Source organism: Dipodomys spectabilis, unplaced genomic scaffold (assembly GCF_019054845.1).
Source record: "Dipodomys spectabilis isolate Male_0828 unplaced genomic scaffold, ASM1905484v1 ptg000128l, whole genome shotgun sequence".
NCBI classification, from domain to species: Eukaryota; Metazoa; Chordata; class Mammalia; order Rodentia; family Heteromyidae; genus Dipodomys; species Dipodomys spectabilis.
This window is the reverse complement of record NW_024870805.1, coordinates 1,271,089-1,278,570: the sequence shown is the minus strand read 5'-3', so window position 1 is coordinate 1,278,570 and position 7,482 is coordinate 1,271,089.

Genomic DNA, 7,482 nt, shown 5'->3' with positions numbered 1-7,482 from the left:
CTCAATAAAACACTGACACAACACAACAGGATGGTCTGGTGAAATCATAGAGAACAATCACTTGCAGTCTAACATGAAAATTCCTTCCGTAAGCCTCCCTTACCTTCTGTAACGTAGTGCCAAATGGGTATAAAAATATGTGTATTTCCTACAAGATGCAAATGCAAAATTGTACCTGAAGCATCACTAATTGCAGTTTCTAATTGCACTTTGCACCATAGCTCCCCAAGTCCAGGCGACAGCCAAGCTGAGGAGAGGGAGCAGGAGGAGGGGCCTGGTTCCAGTTCCCCTCCTAGCCTGTTCTAATGGCAGAAATCTGCTGATTTCCTGCAGGAAGTATCAGCAATGCTTTCGAAGATGACTTGTGGCTCTCAGCCCAGAGTCTCTCCCTGCTAAGGCCCAGGACCTTGCTGAGTGTCTTCAGATCACAGAACTCACAAGCGCAGAGAGGTAAGACTTGGAGAATGCCCACACAAGGCAAGACTCTCCGGAGAACGAAAACAAAGAGGAGATTACAGCCCGGATCCCTGTGGGGGGCAGACAGCAATGTCCATGTTACCGGTGGGAAATCCAACCCAGGTAGAGTAAGAACAGAGGAGCCAGGACCCACTCACACCCTGAAAACAGGCGCCTGGTCAGCGAGGGAAAACTCACCTGGCCCCTGCCCGCTTCCACACCTGGCTGTCCCGAAGCGGACTCTGGGAGCAACTCCTGATGAAAGCCTCATGCTCAGGCACTGCGGATCATTAATACCATTATATCGCTGTGGTTTGGAAAACTCCTATATAACCACCACCTGTCACTCAGTACTGTCCATCAAAGGTACCTCCTCCAGAGGCCCTAAACTGCCCCTTAACCCAGAACAGCCTCGGCCTTGGAGCTGTCCTGCTCAGCCCCCTGAGCAAAGGAGTGTCAGACCAGCCTCCGCCTTGGAGCTCTCCTGCTCAGCCCCTGCGCAAAGGCGCGTCAGCCCAGCCTCGGCCTTGGCGCTCTCCTGCTCAGCCCCTGAGCAAAGGAGCGTCAGACCAGCCTCGGCCTTGGAGCTCTCCTGCTCAGCCCCTGAGCAAAGGAGCGTCAGACCAGCCTCGGCCTTGGAGCTCTCCTGCTCAGCCCCTGCGCAAAGGCATGTGTTCCCACCTTCCTCTTGCTTCTCCCACTTCATGAAGCCTGTGCTCCCACACCACCGTGTGGGGTTTTGCTCAGTGCTTTCTCCCAAACACCAAGGCCCTGGGCAGAACTAGACACCTCAGAACAGTTTCCATTTATGTGTGTGTGTGTGTGTGTGTGTGTGTGTGTGTGTGTGTGTGTGTACTGTACAGAGGGATTACAGTTACATGAGCAAGGTAATGAGTCCATTCCCTATCGAGATGCCCCTTTGTCAGCTCTCTCTGGTCTTTCGGGTTTCTCGCAGGACTTACACACAGATCTTAGGTTGACTAGCAACGACAGGAAGGAAGTACTTGGAAATGTGTGGGAATTTCATGGCATACACAGATCACCATCTTCCAGCTTTGTTCTTTTTGCTAAAAGTTCTTTGGCTTCTCTCAGAAGCATGAACTTACTCTTGGTGTAATAGAAAAGAGCATCTGAATTATCTCCATAAACAGCCTGAATATGTAAAGCAATTTATAGATTAATGCCCACCCTAGCAATATGAAGAGTATGTATTTGCAGCTCCTTTCTTCTTAACCAACCATGTTTTGTTCTTTTGGATGCACATAGATTAAATGCCTCTTGTCAAATCTCTGCATAAATATCTCACTCCTTTACAGGAATTTTTAAATTTGACCTCTCTGGATTGTTCACTGCTGTTGCACCAACAGTAACAGGTAATCCAAAGCTATTGTTGCCAAGCGTGGAGTAAGCAGGAGCAGGAGGAGGCTTGGCACCCTGCCTCCATTTCCATGGCTTTGCTCTGGGCCGTTTTTTTCTGCAGTCAACGGGGAGGCTGGGAAGCCCACTCTGATGGGTAATGAACACCTTGATGACCAGGACCAGAAACCGAGCAGCGAAGCCTGCTCAGCTCACCACCAGCCAGGCAGCTGTTGCTCAGTTGTCCTGACCAGTGTACCCAGTTCAGAGCAAGAACTGAAACACCTGTCACGCTGTTTGAGTGACAGCTCCCACCTCTCCCCAGCCCTCAGCCCGGGAGGCAGACCACGTCAGCCGACCTCACGTCAGCAGAGCTGGCCCTGCTCTGGTGTCCAAAGTATCATTAGTATTTATGCATGAATATAGCCAGTCACTTCCTACCTTAGGCAAAATTCTACCATGTTTTGTTGAGCCCCGTGAGGAGTTTCTACACACAAAATTGCATTATCTATAAGAAGATGTAGACTTGCATATTCTTTTAAAATTTAGGTTTATTTCTACTTCTTGCCTAATTGCCCTGTCCTGGGTAAAAACAAATAAAAGTGGCCAAATCAAACAGTGGTGTCTTGTTCCTGACCTCAGAGAATGTAGTGCACAATTCTGTTTTAGAAAGGAACTGGGGTGGTAGGAATTCTGTTACCAGCCAACATGGAGACTCATTTCTTATAACTTCTTTGGATAACATATTTGCATTGATCAGTAAACAGAAATGTAACCTGATGTCCCAAAGAGAGAGAAAACCTGGCTCTGCCCACGTCCCGTAGATCTCCCACCAGCCACGCTGCTGTGTAAGTATGGCTGTTTATGTTAATAAACTTTTTCAGTATGATGTGTACAGATCAGGACATCCTCAACATAAATGTTTTCTGTAACCCCAAAGTGAAGACGATACCGATGTCAAATGAAATAAAATCAGGATTATGCAATGCATATATGGAAATTAAAATAAGAAAAGAAAGACAAGTACGCCTCACAGTATGAAAAGATTAACACAAAATGACGCCAAAATGTATTGCATCATAATTAACTCCACAGGAACTCATGTTGTGTAGGTTTGAAAGAGATACATTAAGCTCTACATAACTTAAGGATACAGGCAGAGATGGCAAAAACATCTCAAGGTGTCAAGGTATTTCACAAAGAGCTGCTTTGTCTAACGCAGGGCAATGAAGATGGTTGGTGCTAAGAAGTATGACACGGGAGAAGTATTTTTTACACAAGTGTTTATACCATTCCTTATGCTCTATCTGTATGTACACTTCCCTAATGGGTTATGTTTCACATTATTTTTTATTTAATTTTGCATCTCTTGTTTTTAAAGAGTAAGCCCTTGGGTGGAGAATCCGAAATTATTTCCACATTTTCCACATCAAGACAATGCACCTCATCAGAACCACTAGGGCCTCAATCACTGGAAGCCAGAGACAGATGCTAAGGCCTCTCTGGGCATACAATAAAGAACCTGGAGGTAGAAAGAATACGGAATCAGGGTCTGTATTGCAGGCTGAAGCCTAAGTCATCAGAAGACAATAGTAATCAAATCAGATCGCATATCCGTGGACACTCTTTCTTTTTTTGTCCTTTCTAAAATTATCTTTTAACTTTCCTTTTCACTGAGCACTAATGATAGCATTTGTCTTCTCCTGATTGAAATTTACCTGCAAACCCCACCTGGTAAGCCCACTGATGTCGCGGGCTGCTGCTGGGTACAGCAATTGCGCAGGCAACCAAGAATGTCAGGGAAGCAATCCAACTCAGGACGAGAGGTACCAGTCTGGCCTTTACGGGAAAAGATCAGGTGGAGATATTTTCTATAGAGCAAATAATTCTACTGGATGGTCTCAGTGTCTGACTGCTAAAATATGCAGCATGTTTGAAGTAAAGACGGGGTAGAAGTGATCCTGTGTATGCATATTGTATTTGGATAGCCTTGACACCAGTCTTGGCTCTGATGTGCTTCAAAAATTAAAAAGAAAGAACAAGACACAAAGGAAAAGGAAGAAGGGAAGAGGAGGAGGAAGGAAAGAAGGAAGGAAGAAAAGAGGAAGGGAAGAAGGGAGGAGAGAAGAGAGACTCAAGAGGGATCTTCTTCCAAGGAACAAATCCAGACTCCCACGTGTTCTGCCAGCCTCCATCTAAGGACTAACAGCTCCCAGAGTCGAACCATCGAAGAAGGACAGAGCTCCAGATACGGGAGAACTCGAACATAAACTTGGCAGCTGTTCCTCACAGGTGTGTTTGGGGACCAGGTCTTTAACTGGACTTCCGGCTCAAAGTAAGAGGTTGTGGACCCTTGTGATTTTATTCTGAAAATACGATCCACTGGATTCATAGAGCCTGCCATGATCTTGAACTCACACTTTGGTGTGGTTTATCTGAGAGAGAGAGAGAGAGACCCTTCAGAGGGTTTAGTGGATAAAACCTGGGTGTCCTCATCACTGGCTGGCTGGCTGCCTCTCCTAGGTCAGATTCATGAAACCCTCCTTGTGGTTTAGCTTTCATACACCTAGAAGGTAACAAATACTCAATAAAGTGTGTTAAAATACATGAGTGAATGAGTGCTCTCACCAGAAAGTGGACTGGAAGTTCCATATTCAGTAATGAATATTTCTTAGGCATGGGAATGAGAGAAAAATGTATGGAATTTCCCCTTTCCTGGTAGACTAAATGATGTCTGATAGCTAGCAGTTTCACGGAGTTACTCATTGCTACTTTAAGGAGATCCACTTGAAAGGCGGTGTTCAATGATGGCCTGAGTGTAGCCCATGTTACAGCACAGGGTCAATGGACAAGAGAGACTGTGGTAGAGAATGACACAGTGACTTCTCTGGTGAGGAACTGGGAGCAAAACCTCTCTGAAGAGCCTGGGCACTGGCGATGTTTAAGCCTACCTCAGGGAGCCGCTCGGCCAGGGCCCCAGGGTGCACGCAGGGGTGCGTGCAGGGGTACGTAAGCCCCCATGAGTCAGAGCTCCCCCCGCCCCCCCCCCGCGGCGCTCACGTGCAGTCAATTTAGTTACCATTTTCGTTATTCTAGGTTTGACAATCCAAGCCAATAAAGTGTCTTCTTATCGTAATCCTTCCGAGTATTTTTGGAGATAGTTTGACACCGCCATTTTGAAATGAGTCTTTAGAGAAATCGTCCTGGACCGGTGGGTAAAGGGAAGGGCAGAGGCGATGCAGGCAGCTCTTGGATTAATTCAAGATGGATTGTGAGGACTGGGCTGCGTGCATTTACTGGTGCACTTGGTAGACTGGGCTGCGTGGCATTTACTGGTGCACTTGGTAGACTGGGCTGCGTGGCATTTACTGGCGCACTTAGTAGACAGATTGGAGGAGGATCCAGCCGAACACGGAGTGATGGAAGATAAGTCCATGATAACACAGCTCCTGCCATAAGCCACTGAGCTGCTGATGCTGGCATTCACAGATGTGTGAGGGCACAGACAGGGGTCTCCGGGGTGAGAATTAAGGCTTGCTTGGGCCTCTGTGTGTTGTGATCCCTATTAAAAGGGCAAGAGGGATGTCGAATCTGAACCTCAGAGACTCGTGAACATACACATGTAATTGAAGTTATTAAACTGTGCAGATTGGCTGCAGGTAACGTGTGCATTAGAGGAGAAAAGGACTTCCAGCAGGTCCCCGGGAGGATAGTAACATTTAACTACCGAGCAGCCAGGCGGGGCTGCTGGAGGCCGCGGGGCAGACGGCTGGACGGACAGGGACAGCCGGCCTGCGGAGAGGCCGCTCCGCGGGGAGCATCGCGCATGCCAAGCAAGGCACAAACACAGCACGCGCTCCTCAGGTGCTGGGTGGGGAACCCGGCCCAAGGATCGCAGGACCCACAGTCTCAGAGAGGACCAGAGCCTGAGCCCAGGGCGGGCTCATCGGGACAGTGCGGGAAGAACCAGTCTACTTCTCAAAGCTGTGTGTGAGGAGCAGTGCAGACTGTGTCCCGTCCCCTGCCCGACACGCACGGTGACAGCTGGCTGTAACCAGGGGCGGGCGGGGTGGACCACTGCCCACGTTCAGTCCCTGGGCATCCTGGGGCCCCTGGCACCGCTCCCCATGGAGAAGGAGCGCGACTGTGCCCCTCCTGCAGGGCAGACTGGTTTACCGTGAGAGCCCTCCCCCACGCTCCCCTGGTCACGGACGACAGCGGTGGCATTGCTGTGTAATCTGCCGCTCCTGCACTACTCCACCAGGAGCAGCCAAACTTCCATGTCACACCAGAGGGGGCCGGCTTTTTTGAATTTTATATGTAGAGGAAATTCATGATGTTTTCAGCATGGAGTATTTTAGAGCCGCTTTGGGGGAAAGAATGAAATCCAAAGTTCTGAGTACATTATATGCTCTCTCCTAAAAGCAGCCCCCATTCAAAACAGAGGAACAGATGTCCCTCTGCAGGACCTGTCAGAGCCCAGTGTAGAGCAGGGCTTCTCCGGCCTGGAGCTCCGCTCCTCTGGCCCTGAGCTCTGCATCTTGGGCCCTGAGCTCTGCTCCTCCGGCCCTGAGCTCTGCATCTTGGGCCCTGAGTTCCGCTCTCTGGCCCTGAGCTCTGCACCTTGTCCTGAGCTCTGCATCTTGGGCCATGTGCTCTGCTTCTCTGGCCCTGAGCTCAGCACCTTGTCCTGAGCTCTGCATCTTGGGCCCTGAGCTCTGCTCCTCCAGCCCTGAGCTCTGCACCTTGTCCTGTGCTCTGCTCCCTGAGCCCTGAGCTCCGCTCCTCCAGCCCTGTGCTCTTGTACAACAGCTATTGGACACAGCAGCTGGGGCCCAGGCCACCCTGGGGCAGTGAGCCCAGCCCTAGCGAGAGAGGGTTCTCTTCTCCCTTTGAAATATTAAGTATCTAGAAGAAACATTTCTAAAGGTGAAATATGTTTCTTTTTATGACTTGACTAGAGTCAGGAGTTAGTAGAATTGAAGAATGAACAAATTTCCATTAAAAGCAGATTATCAAAGGAAGTTGCTTCAATGTGCTAGATTTTTCTCCAAATAATTATATACAGGCCACTACCTTTCTGGGGAGACATGGTTCTGTCATAGATAAATAGCACCTGTGAGCCAATATTTATTTAGGAGCTAGTGAGCCATAGTTTTTTAATCTGATAAGGAGAAAAGAGACACGCAAATCCTGTAACGCTGAGTTTGAGCCCCTGCTGCCAGAGGAGACAGTGGTTCGTCCTAGACAAGGAGGTGTGAGTTGGGGACTGAGGTGTGCCAACAGGTCATACCTGAAGTTGATCTCCAAGGGCCCCATGTAACTCGAGAGGACTTACAGCTCTTTGTTAGGAGAAAAGTAATATCTTCTCACCTCCTGCAATTGTTTTTGGCTGTCATCTCTGTAATAAAAGACAGATTACCAAGAGATAACCAAAGATGCATTACCAAACCATAACAAGTTTATTCAACCCGCATTCTATGTGACATGGGAGCCTTCAGCAATCAAGACACGCAGACCTAAGGAAAACTTTATTTCTCTGCCTGGGTTCCAGGAAAAACGGCTGTCTTTGGAGGCCTGGCCACACACGGGAAGAGCAGGGGGCTTGGCAGTCAATGATGACCGGTGTGTGCAGGCCTTGAGCCCTGACCTGGGTGCAGCAGGAATGAG